Source organism: Chiloscyllium punctatum, chromosome 6 (genome assembly GCF_047496795.1).
Source record: "Chiloscyllium punctatum isolate Juve2018m chromosome 6, sChiPun1.3, whole genome shotgun sequence".
In the NCBI taxonomy this organism is placed as follows: domain Eukaryota; kingdom Metazoa; phylum Chordata; class Chondrichthyes; order Orectolobiformes; family Hemiscylliidae; genus Chiloscyllium; species Chiloscyllium punctatum.
In genome coordinates, this window is record NC_092744.1 from 80,132,996 (window position 1) to 80,146,563 (window position 13,568).

Here is a 13,568-nt window from a genome sequence, read left to right on the forward strand (position 1 = left end):
ACATCTACTCACAGAGACTTCAGAGAACATCTCCGGGACACCCACACCAACCAGCCCCACTGTCTTGTGGCCGAACACTTCAACACCCCTGGAGGAAGAACGCCTCATCTTCCGCTTCAGGACCCTCCAACTACACAGCATCAGTGTGGATTTCACCAATTTCCTCATTGCCCCTCCCTCCACTTTACCCCAATGTTAACCTTCCAGCTCAGCACCGTCCTCATGACCTGTCCATCTTCCTTCCCACCTATCCACTCCACCCTCCTCTCTGACCTATAACCTTTACCCCCACCCTTCTCCTGCTCTTCAGATGCTGCCTGACCTGCTGTGCTTTTTCAGCACCACACTCTCGACTCTAATCTCCAGCAGCTGCCGTCCTCAGTTTCGCTGAATAAAGGGGAGAGCTGGCTCTATGTTCAGTCAGGCTGCCTGACCACAGTCACGTTCACTATTCATAGAATTCCTACAGTGTGCTAACAGGCCATCTGACCCAAAATGTCCAAGCTGACCCTCCGAAGAGTATCCTATGCAGACCCACTCTCTTATTATTCTACATTTCCCCTGACTAATGCACCTAACCTACACATCTCTGAACAATATGGGCAATTTAGCTTGGCCAATTCACCTAACCTGCACATTTTTGAAATGTGGGAGGAAACAGGAGCATCCGGAAGAAACCCACGCAGACATGGGGATAATGTGCAAACTCCACACAGACAGTCACCCAAGGCTGGAATCGAACCCACGTCCTTGGGGCTGTGAGGCAGCAGCGCTAGCCACTGAGTCACTGTGCTGCAATATTGATGCCTAGTCTGGCAGGCTCATTGACTGGGTGCTGTCTGGGGGTAAGGTCCAGTGGGAGTGGGGGGGCACTGCTGTTGTAATCAGAGTCCTGTACTGTTCTCACAATCCAGCAGACACATTTCAGAATTGTTCTTCTTTTCCCAGCTTCTGAAGCAAGGATAGGAGTTAGCATTTTCTTCTCTGTTGTGGTTCTCCTGATGCCTGCCGCAGGTCAGCTGGGCAGGTGGGGAGATTAATATTTGTTTCAGCCACCTTTGCCAGGCCCCTTTCCGATTCAGTAGAAAGCAGGGGCATCCTCTGAAAAGGCAGATCACACATTAATGGTGCTAATCGGCGATGAAATCGTCATCCTTAAAATGGTCATGTTGATGCAGGAGGCTTCCTTTGTCATCTTACATCTGCCATTTTCACCCCTTTCCCTTCATTACTGGTCTTGGAGTTGGGGTGAACCATTTATCCCTTCCTGTCTGCGCAAGGAAACTTTAAGATGGAATATAGTTAGCATTGATTGACCTTACCCTTTCACCCTGTCATGGTTGACTGAACTAGGACAGTGGCAGCGACAACTCCAATCTGATGCTAACCAAAACTTGACTCTTCATCGCATTCTGTCCACTGCTGGTCAATAATGGTAGTCTCTACAATAAGGTGCAGTATGCCTCTGGTGTAGAACAGGCTATCATCTAGGAATCCTCCTGCCCTGGCATTTATCATTATCTTTATCAAGGGAGACAACTGCCCAGGGGGTGCCATACTCAGCATTTCTCCCCTCACTGCATTTTGCCAATCAGCTGTGATGGCGTGCCACTCAGAACCAACTGTGATGGTTGGATGCAGAGGAGGACAAGTGACTCCAGTCTATTCTACAAGTAGGTTACAACTGACTGATAGTGCAAGGTTATGGTTTCACTCTGTATACCTCAGACATATCACCTCTGGGTTGTCAGCCCACCAACTTGACCACTGCACCATTCTCACCCCAGTGGGTAAGATGCATTACCAGATGCAGGAAACACTCTTGTTGCTGCGTTACACAGATTGTAAAACTCCCTCTGAGTCTCCGAGGTGACACAGGATGTTGAACATCAATTCGTAATATGCAAATATTGACCTTAGTACAATGACATCATCATCCCAATCGAAACAGCAGACTCCCACACAGAAATGAGTCAACAAAACATGACAAACAATCATTGGAGTAGCAAGTGAAACTGGATGTATGGTCAGAAAAATAACACATAGCATTCCCTTCCCACTCAAATTTCCAATATGCAACTTGAGCCAAAGCTTTCACCCGGAATCGGAAATAAACCAGTACGGCCAGTGTGAAATATGTAGTGAGTGAGAGAGGATACTTAAAATGTACTATGATAATGTTACTCACATCATGAGTATAAACATTGGTCTTATGTCAGTGATAAAATCTTCGGTATCCTTCCACATTCATCTGGAATTTCCCTCACGACTGTGTTCATTTAAAGTGATTGTGTAGACTACTTATTATTCAAGTGTGTATAGGCTTTTGTGAGATCATATTGGGAATGTCATCATACTGGTGAACAGCATCTTTTCATGAACTGTTAATGAAATGAGGTAGGAAAGAGTATTCACAAAGCCTTGCAGACTCGGTATAGCTCCAAGTATGTCGCATGTCAGCAGTCATCACTGAAGACTTATGGTTTCCGTTTGCAAACTAGGACTTACTATTATTCTACATTGCTGCCCAAGTCTTTGTTCAATCCTGCTAACATTTTCCTCACATCCAATTCTTCCCAGGCCTGAAGGTCTCTTTTGACCAATGTTTCCACTGCTGCCACCATGTTGTGAGAATATAGAGAGACTGTCCTCATGCTGGTGAACAATCAGTGTTCATTAACAATTCACATCAAACACATGAGTGGGCAGGACTGAACATTCTCAAAACCCTACAGGATGTAGATCCAAGTGTGTGCCTCATCAGCAGGTATGACTGATGATATATGTCATTCATCATGAACCAGTTCCAAACTTTAACCAGTACAGATTGTAAATAATTTGACATGTTCTTTGAGTCCTCATGGTTGAGGGTCCAATGTGGGATTGTCATGGATGTCCACAGAGCTGGCAGGTCCTGTTTTGTTCTTGGTGCTTGAGGGTTCCTCACTATCTATGCTACCCTAAACTTCTTTTGTCAGGTGAATGTCACAGATTTGTTATAGCAGCTCATCAAAGTGGAAATAAACTTTAGTAAACTGAAGTAAAATAGCTGAGATGATCATTCTAAGAGAATACGTCAATTACCATGACACAATTTCAAACTTCATCATCAATTTATGTTTAGAATCCTGCACTTATTTAGTCTTATTTTGAAAAACGTCTATTTAGTTTCAGAGAAACTTCTGAGGCTCTCATCTCACAGTCAGACAGAGGATATTGGACAGTCAGACTACAACCTAAACACGGAGAAAGCGAGGGCTGCAAATGCTGGAGGTCAGAGTTGAGAGTGTGGTGCTGGGAAAGCACAGCAGGTCAGGCAGCATCCGAGGACCAGGAGAGTCGACATTTTGGGCATAAGCCCTTCATCAGGAATTACGACCTGAACTTCTCCATCAGACATTTCAGGGATGGTTTATTGATTAGGACTCCTTGCTAGATACTTTTCCAGTCAAGTATAGAATTAAATGCAATTACAGAGTGATTGGGCTAAATCTCAATGCAATGACATTATCAAACAATGAAGCATAGCTGTTGAGTTGCTCAGACTAGAGTCCATCTCTTTTAGACATATCTGCCCTGAAGGATATTAGTAAACCAAAAAGGTTTTTCCTGACAATCAACAATGATTCCAAGGTCATCATTAGATTATTAATTCCCCAATTTTTAAAAAAATTGAATCCAAATTTGACCATCTGCCATGGCAGGATTTGAACCTAGCTCCCCAGAACCTGAGCTGATTTTCTGAATTAATAGGAGAAAGTGAGGACTGCAGATGCTGGAGAGTTAGAAGTCGTAAAGTGTGGCGCCGGAAAAACACTGCATGTCAGGCGACATCCGAGGAGCAGGAGAGTCGATATTTCAGGCATAAGCCCTTCATCATGTATTCCTGGTAAGGGGCTTATGCCCGATTCTCCTGCTCCTTGGATTGTGCCTGACCTGCTGTGCTTTTCCAGCGGCATATTTTTTGTTTTTGAATTGATAGTGACATTCCACTAAGCCATGGCTTTCCCTTACAGAGTTTTTTTTTAAAAAGTAATTCATCACAGGAAAGCTGTGTCTTCAAACAGACAGACAATGCTAAATATAACAAGGAACAAAGAAGCTACTTCTGATAAGAAGAAAAGCTACAGATTGCACTATTGCGGATGAAAGAATCTAAAGGATCATCGATAACGTCACATCATAAACCTGAAGGATAAAAAAATTATACAACAATTCAACTCCAAGATTCTTCAGCAGCAGAACCCTGGACAACAACACTACAAAAGGAGTGAACCCTTCAGGCACCCAGAGACAGCCACCACCATAGCTAAACTCAACCATTAATTGGGGACCAGCCAAATTGAGTTGCAAGGCTTAACTTGCTAAACTTGAGGGGTCTTATCTCAGTTGTTACATGCAATAAAGTTTAAATCATTATTTCAGTACTTCATTCTCTGTGAGCTTTCTTAATAATTAGCTGAATTAAAGGTAACTTGTGATAATTTACCCACAATAATACGTATTGGGACACAGTATCAGTGGGTAAAAACAAGGACTGCAGATGCTGGAAACCAGAGTTTAGATTAGAGTGGTGCTGGAAAAGCACAGCAGGTCAGGCAGTAGCCGAGGAGCAGGAAAATCGACATTTCGGGCAAAAGCCCTTCATCAGGAGTGAGGAGATGACCTGGTGGTTGTAGTGAGAGAGAGACTCACTGAGATTCTTGTGGAGAGAGGAGGAAAACTTCTTCAAGGCAGGCATCCTTGCAAGAGGATTCGCAGTAGAGTTAAAATCAACTAGGTAAAAACAAGGGCTGCAGATGCTGGAAACCAGAGTCTAGATTAGAGTGGTGCTGGAAAAGCACAGCAGGTCAGGCAGCATCCGAGGAGCAGGAAAATCGATGTTTCCAGCAAAGGCCCTTCATTAGGAATCAGTGGTACCAGCCAGAGAACAATCACAAGAAGGGGTAACTCCAGTAAGGTCACTCCTGTCCTCATACATGGACCACCCATCTGAATACTCCAGCAGGATGTTTAGATTAGATTAGATTAGATTAGATTACATTACAGTGTGGAAACAGGCCCTTCGGCCCAACAAGTCCACACCGACCCGCCAAAGCGCAACCCACCCATACCCCTAACCTAACACTACGGGCAATTTAGCATGGCCAATTCACCTGACCTGCACATCTTTGGACTGTGGGAGGGAACCGGAGCACCCGGAGGAAACCCACGCAGACACGGGGAGAATGTGCAAACTCCACACAGTCAGTTGCCTGAGGCGGGAATTGAACCCCGGTCTCTGGCGCTGTGAGGCAGCAGTGCTAACCACTGTGCCATCATGCCACCCTCACAGTTGGCTAGATGTTGGCTATAGGAGTGTATAGGATAATGGCTAAGTGCTTTTGTGCTAATGAACCAGCAAGCCTATTGAGGTAGAGACACGTTTAGAATTAAGACCAAGTCTAAGACTATAACAGTAATAAAGAAGTTCCCTCCTAATCATTTATATATATTGTGCAAACAACTAATAAAGAGTGTTGCCTGAGGACACACTTTCCCTGACTTCAATATTATCTTATAGATGGAGAGCTACCCCTCATTTCAGAGCAGAAATCCGTAGTGCCACTCTAACTGCCAAGTTGAAATCAACTAATTGACCACAAACTAAATTTGGGATCTTCCTGACCTGAATGACCGAGCAGTAAGTGGTGTGGTGTATTCACTGGTCCCACCAGGCTACAAGGCCCCTGGAGTCAGGCAGTCGCACTCTTGCCCCTCAGTCAGAGAGTGATGTGTTGAAATCAAGACTATAGAACAAAATCCATGCTAAGCATCAATATTGAGGAGGTATCACCTTTCATAGAATCCCTACAGCATGGAAACAGGCTATTTGGCCCAACAAGTCCAACATTCCTGATTCCTGCCTGAAACATTGATTTTCCTGCTCCTCGGATGCTGCTTGACCTGCTCTGCTTTTCCAGCACCACTCTAATCTTGACTCTAATCTCCAGTACCCACTTTCACCAATAAGTCCACACCAAACCTCTGAAGAGTAACCCACCCAGACCCATTTCCCTACCTTTATCCCTAACTAATGCACCTAACCTACACAGCCCTGGACACTATGGGCAATTTAGCATGGCCAATTCACCTAACCTACACATCGTTTGGATTGTGGGAGGAAACCAGAGCACTCAGAGGAAACCTACACAGGCACGGGGAGGATGTGCAAACTCCACACAGTCACCCGAGGCTGGGATCGAACCCAGGTCCTTGGCAGTGTAAGGTAGCTGTGCTAACCACTGAGCCACCGTTTCAGATGAAGCATTTCATCAAGGCCTGTGATGCCTCTTTCAGAAAGCATCAGAGCAATCCTCGCTCGTGGTGTCCTGATCAATAATTATCCTTCACCAAAGATCACTGAAGTGTCTACCTTGCTCATTATCACAATGCTGGTTATAGGAGCTTGCTGAGTCCGAAGTCATCAAAACTTCCTTACATTAGAAAAGTGACTCATAATTTATTGGCTGTGAGCAGAAAAAGTGGGTGACCATTATTTTCAAACCTGTAAATTGTCATCTATTACTGGCAATGGGTGGGGAAGGGAGAATGGCAGCAGGAAGTCCACCACTGTCCCTCAGATGATCACCACTCGGCAGATTATTTTGTTCACTGCCTTTATTTACTCTGGCTTTGTGCAATCTCTTGTTCCATTACGATGACAACGTGTCCTTTGATAAGCTCATGTTGTACCGTTCGGATTTATTGCAGCTTTGCAAATCATTAATGCAAGGCCAACCGCATTTTTTAAAAATGTTCCCGCCTAACTGATATGGAAATATTGAAACTACGAATAAGTTGTCACAGATGGTGTCTCAGTGTGGTCTGAAATCGACCTTGCAGAGAAATACAACACAGAAATAGATGACTAAGCATCAGATAGCCTCCAGATAAACATTTGTCCTTTTCTGGACATGTGCCTGCTCCATTTCATATCCCTTTATATCCATTTCGTTTAGCTACCTATCTATGCAGTGTACTGTATTCTTAAGTAGATCAGACAGCATTTGAAGGGAAGCAAACAAAGTTATCAATTAGACTTGAAAAGTGTGGCATTGGAAAAGCACAGCAATTCAGGCAATGCCCCAAAGAGCAGGAGGGTCGACATTTCGTGCATTAGACCTTCATCAGGAAATGTGGCAGGGGGGACGGTGCTGAGAGATAAATAGGAGGGGTGGGGGTGGGGGGAAGGTAGCTGGGAAGGCAATAGGTGGATGTTGGTGGTGGGGGAGGGTTGATGGGGATGGGTCAGGGCGGAGTGGATAGGTGGGATGGAAGATGAACAGGTAAGATAGTTCAAGAGGGCGGTGCCGAGTTGGAGTGTTGGATCTGGGATAAGGTGGGGGGTAGGAGAAATGAGGAAACTGTTGAAATTAACATTGACCCTACGTGGTTGGAGGGTCCCAAGGCGGAAGATGAGGTGTTCTTCCTCCAGGCATCGGGTGGCTACGATTTGGCGGTGGAGGAGGCCCAGGACTTGCATGTCCTTAATGGAGTGGGAGGGGGAGTTGAAGTGGTCGGCCACAGGGTGATGGGGTTGGTTGGTGCGGGGGTCCCAGAGATATTCTCTGAAACATTACGCAAGTTGGCGTCCTGCCTCCCCAATGTAGAGGACACCACATCAGGGGCAACGGACATAGTAGATGAGGTGTTTGGATGTGCAGGCAAATCTCTGCTGGATGTGTAAGGATCCTTTGGGGCTTTAGACAGAGATGAGGGGGGGAGGTGTGGGCACAGGTGTTGCATTTCTTGCGCTGGCAAGTAAAATAGGCGGGAGTGGAGCATGGCTTGGTGGGGGGCATGGACCTGACAAGGGAATTGCGGAGGAATTGGTCTCTGCAAAATGCAGATAGGGGTGGGGAGGGAAATATATCTTTGGTGGTGGGGTCCGATCTAGGTGGCAGAAAAAGTGGAGAATAATATGCAGTATATGGAGATTAATGGGATGGAAGGTGACCACAGGGGGATTCTATCTTGTTGTGGCTGGAGGAGTGGGGTTCAAGGGAGGAGGTGTGGGAAGTGGAGGAGATGTGCTGGAGGGCATTATTGATCACAACGGAGGGGAAATTGCGGTCCTTGAAGTAGGAGGCCATCTAGGATGTCCTAGAATTGCCCCTCCTGGGAGCAGATAATGGCAGAGGTGGAGAAATTGGGAGTAAGGGATAGTGTTTTTTCAGGAGGTGCAGTACACCTCCTCCCCTTCACCCCCTCCTGTACTACACCTCCTCCCACACCCCACCCTCCTGTACTACACCTCGTCCATGATCCCACCCTCCTGTACTACACCTCCTCCATGATCCCACCCTCCTGTACAACACCTCCTCCCACACCCCACCCTCCTGTACTACATCTTCTCCCATCCCGTCCCCTGAAAAAACGTTATCCCTTACTCCCAATTCCTCCGACGCCGTTGTTATCTGTTCCCAGGAGGAGCAATTCCACTCCAGGACAGTCCAGCTTGCCTCCTATTGCAAGGGCCGCAATTTTTCCTCATTGTTTGCCGTCTCCACATTCCTGGATGGCTAGAACTCAGGGACAATAACTCAGTTTCTTTCCACAGATGCCGAGTATTTTCAGCATTCCCTATTTTCATGCATTTCAGCTGTCCCGCGTCTGCAGAGTTTCACTGTGGTATTCTGAAATATCTCTGCTTCTAATCACTAATTCTAGCAGTACTCTCCCTAGCCACGGGACTCTGTGTGAATAGTTCCCTGCCATGCCATTCCTCAATAGCTTCAACGTAACATCAGAGTTCAAGTCTCACCTATCAAACTCTGGAAGCAAAATGGGCTGAAGTTTACACAGCCCCTCCACCAGTAACTACCTCCCAATAGGCAGAATGGCAGAAGGTATAAAACTGGGCGCCATGCCAGATGCACTGTGCCTATCTTCTGCCTGTCCTTATCCTCCCATCAGATACATTAACTATGCTGGAAGATGTATTCTGGAATTTGCCAGCACATTCGTCAATTGAGTCGTGACCAGTGAAAGGTCAGTGAAGTGTCTCCTATCCCCCACTGCTGGAAGTTTTTTCTATGATAGTGGAGTTGACAGCAAGTAGAAAACCAGTGACCCACTGGCTGGGCTTATTTGGGTGGGGCTTTTGGTCACTGTCTTCCCATGGGAGGTACCACCCCCACCTCAACCTCTCCAAGGCTTTCCCCATCCTTGAGTTTTCCTTCCCCACTCCACCCTGACTGACACCCTTCAACACACCCTGCCCGGAAAGGCCTGAGAATCACCTTTTTTTAAATCATGCATGGCATGGGGATTTCCCAGCATCCTTAAGCAAGGGCAGTAAGGTGGTTCAGTGGTTAGCACTGCTGCCTCACAGCGCCAGGAACCCGGGTTCAATTGCAACCTCGGGTGACTGTCTGGGTGGAGTTTGCACGTTCTCCCCATGTCTGCGTGGGTTTCCTCCGGGTGCTCCGGTTTCCTCCCACAGTCCAAAGATGTGCAGGTCAGGTGAATTGACCATTCTAAATTGCCCGTAGTGTCCAGGGATGTGTAGGTTAGGGATAAATATAGAGTAATAGGGAAGGGGAATGGTTTGCATGGGATATTCTTCAGAGCATTGATGTGGACTTGTTGGGCTGAAGGGCCTGTTTCCACACTATAGGGATTCTATTCTCTTAATTACGCTGAGGGCAGTTAAGTGTCAACCACATTGCTGTTCGTCTGGAGTCACATGTAGTCCACACTGGTCAGGATGGCAGCTTCCTTCCCTGAAGGACATTCAAGAAATAGATGGGCTTTTTCCGAACAATCGACAATAGCATCATGGTCATCATTTGACTGAATTCAAGAATTTGCTGAATTCAAATTCCACCACCTGGCATAGCAGGATTCTAACCCAGGTCCCAAGAACATTACCAGAGACTCTGGATTAATGATTTACTGATAGTACCACTAGGCCATCACCTTCTGGCTCCTTTCCGTCACAGAACTTGCTGCAGTTCCAACAGTGACCACTGTTCCCTGTGGCGCTGCTAAGAGGAGACAGCTGCTGGCCTGTTGACTGGCTGGAGGGTCCTGTAGGCAGGACTTCCTCTTGGATGTGGGTGCAAGTCCCACCTCAACCCAATGAAAGGGGAATGGCTGTGGGGGAAGAGCAGACTGGCTTTCCCCAAAAGCTTTATGTTATGGGGTCTATTCGCTCACACCACATCATAACCAGTTCTCCATTTCTAACTACGTGTACATTGGGCCATCTTTTCATACATTTTAAATAATTCGATCAAATTACCCTGTAAAAACCCTTTGATACAATTAAAGTAGGATTCATTTCTCTTGTTTTTTTTCTTGTACTTGCACATCCTCTCACTAGGCAGCATCAAAACGAACCTGCACTCATCTGTAAGACCATAGGATAAAGGAGTAGCATTAGGCCATTTGGCCCATCGAGTCTGCTCTGTCATTTGACTACAACTGATATGTTTCTCAACCCCATTCTCCTGCCTTCTCCCTGTAACCCTTGATCTCCTTAATAATCAAGAACCTATCTATCTCTATCTTAAATATACTCAATAACTTGACATCCACAGCCCTCTGCAGCAATGAGTTCCACAGATTAACCACCCTCTGACTGAAGAAACACTTCCTCATCTCAGTTCTAAAGGGTTGCCCCTTCACTCTGAGGCTGTACCCTCAGGTTCCAGTCTCTCCTGCCAGTGGAAATGTCTTCTACATGCCCACTCTACCCAGGCCTCTCAGTACTCTTTAAGCTTCAATCAGGTCCCTCTTCATCCTTCTAAACTCCATTGACTCAAAGTCCCCAACTGCTGCTCAAATGACAAGCCCTTCATCCCTGGGATCATTGTTGCATACCTCTTCTGGACTTTCACCAATGCCAACACCTCGTATCTTAGGTATGGTGCCCTAAACTGCTCACAATATTCTAAATGCGGTCTGACCACAGCCTTATATAGCCTCAACAATACATCTCTGCTCTTGTATTCTAGCCCTCTTGGATTGAATGCTAACATTGCATTTGCCTTCCTAACAACCAGCTGAACTTGTATGTTAACCTTAAGAGAAATCTGAACAAAGACTGCTAAGTCCCTTTGTGGTTCAAATTTTCATAGCCTTTCCCCATTTAGAAAACAGTCTATACCTCTATTTTTCCTCACAAAGTGCATAACTTGACATTCCATCTTGCTCTTCTTTGCCCACTCTCCTAGCCTGTCCAAGTTCTTCTGTAGCCTCCATGCTACCTCAACATTGCCTATCCCTCTGCCTATCTTTGTGTCATCTCCAAACTTAGCAACAATGACCTGTGTTCCTTTGTCCAGATCGTTAATATAAAATGTGAATAGTTGTGGTCTCCACACTGATCCCTGTGGAACTCCATTAGTCACGGGTTGCCACCTTGAATAAGACCCCTATATCCCCACTCTCTGCCTTCTGCCAGTCAGCCAATCCTCTATCCATGACAGTACCTTACCCCTAACACCATGGGTTCTGACCTTATTTTGCAGCGTCCTGTGATGCACCTTGTCAAGACCTTCTGGAAATCCAAATAGATCATGCTCACTGGCTCTCCTTTGTCTAACATGATGATTACCTCCTCAAAGATTTCCAACAGATTGTCAGGTATGACCTCCTGACAAAGCCGTGCTGACTTAGCCTATTTTCCATGCACTTCCAAGTAGTCCGCGATCTCACCATTAACAATGGATTCTGAAATCTTACCAATGACCGAGGTAAGACTAACCAGCTACAGTTTCCTGTCTTCTGCCTTTCTCCCCTCTTAAACAGGGACATTACAATAGCCATTTTCCAGTTCTCATGGATCATTTCCTGATGGAGGGCTTATGCCCGAAACGTCGATTCGCCTGCTCCTCCGATGCTGCCTGACCTGTTGTGCTTTTCCAGCAACACACTCTCGTCTCTGATCTCCAGCATCTGCAGTCCTCACTTTCTCCAGTTCTCAGGGGCCTTATCCATTGTTTCCTAAAAGATCACCAACATTACCTCCACAATCTCTTCAGGACCCTGATGTGTAGTTCATTCACCCTGGGTGATTTTGTTGATCTTCAGACCTTTCAGCTTCCCCAGCACCTTCTGATAGTGATGGCCCACGACAATCACTTCTGCCTCCTGAAACTTTTGATGTTCTGCTGTATTCCCTCTCTAACAGCATCCTTCCTGCCTTGGTGGTCCAAATTTGTACACAGTTCTTCACAACTGTGGTCATACTAAGGTTTAGTGTAGGTTCAACATTACAGCTCCACTTTTATAATTCCACACACTTGCCAGAAACTCCAATATCCTGTGAGCTATCTTTATGGTATTGATGATTTGATTTTAAGAACTCAAGAAGTTGATTCTCTGAAACCATTTGCCTTTCCACATCACCACGTTTCTTGCTTCACTCAGAGTGCAATTATTATTTTTGCAACAAATCAAAATGGACCTCCCATTCTTTATGGACAGAAGGCCATCTGAAACACTTTGATTTCCACTTCCAATATGTCTTCTTTCTACACCCTTTGGTGCTCAGAATGACCTCCTTCCTGTTTTGTAACTGGTTGGTAATTACACTGGAACAGGAGGGCCAAAGCAGCTCAGTGGAGCATGATAGAATCTTAGTTTGATCTGTTTGTTATTCGAAATGGAGACTGTACTTGGAACTTACTTTTCAAAGTGAAAATCAGGAAGACAAGGAATTTAATCCCCACTTCTTACAAGTTTTTTTTCTGTCTAGTCACATGAACTGAGCAGGAATACCAGGAGATTGGAAGCCCATCAAACTGGGTGAAAAACTAACAGCAGGCACTAACTGTCGGGCGGCACAGTGGCTCTGTGATCAGCACTGTTGCCTCACAGCACTGGGGACCCAGGTTCGGTTCCACCTTTAAGTGACTGTCTGTGTGGAGTTTGCACATTCTCCCCATGTCTGCGTGGGTTTCCTCTGAGTGCTCTGGATTCTTCCCACGGTCCAAAGATGTGCAGACTAGGTTGAAGGGCTTTTGCCCGAAACGTTGATTTTCCTGCTCCTCGGATGCTGCCTGACCTGCTGTACTTTTCCAGCACCACTCTGATCTAAAGACTAGGTGGATTGGCCATGCTAATTGCTCATAATTTCTAGGGATGTGCAGGCTAGGTGGATTAGCTATAGGAAACGTGGGGTTACAGGAATAGGATAAGATCCGGAGGCGGGGGGGGTGGTGTTGGGCTGCTCTTTGGAGGGTCAGTGTGAACTCCAAAGGCTGAATGGCCTGCTTCCACAATGTAGGGATTCTATGAACATGCTCCCGGATGATCTTACCTCATCTTCCTCAACACGCTCCACCATTTAAAGGGGTGAGCTAAGTCAAAAGAATATTCTCAACAATGCTGTTCAAATTTGTCTGTTTCGGTGAAATACCCAGAAGCAAACAGCAAATAGTATGAACCAGACAATGTGGTATAATGGTATGATGTGCATGCAACTTTAATGCAGCTTAATTTAGAGACCTGTCAATCATTCGTACTTTGATGTGTGCTTAGTGTTCCAGTTAAGTCTATCTGGATATTGTCATATC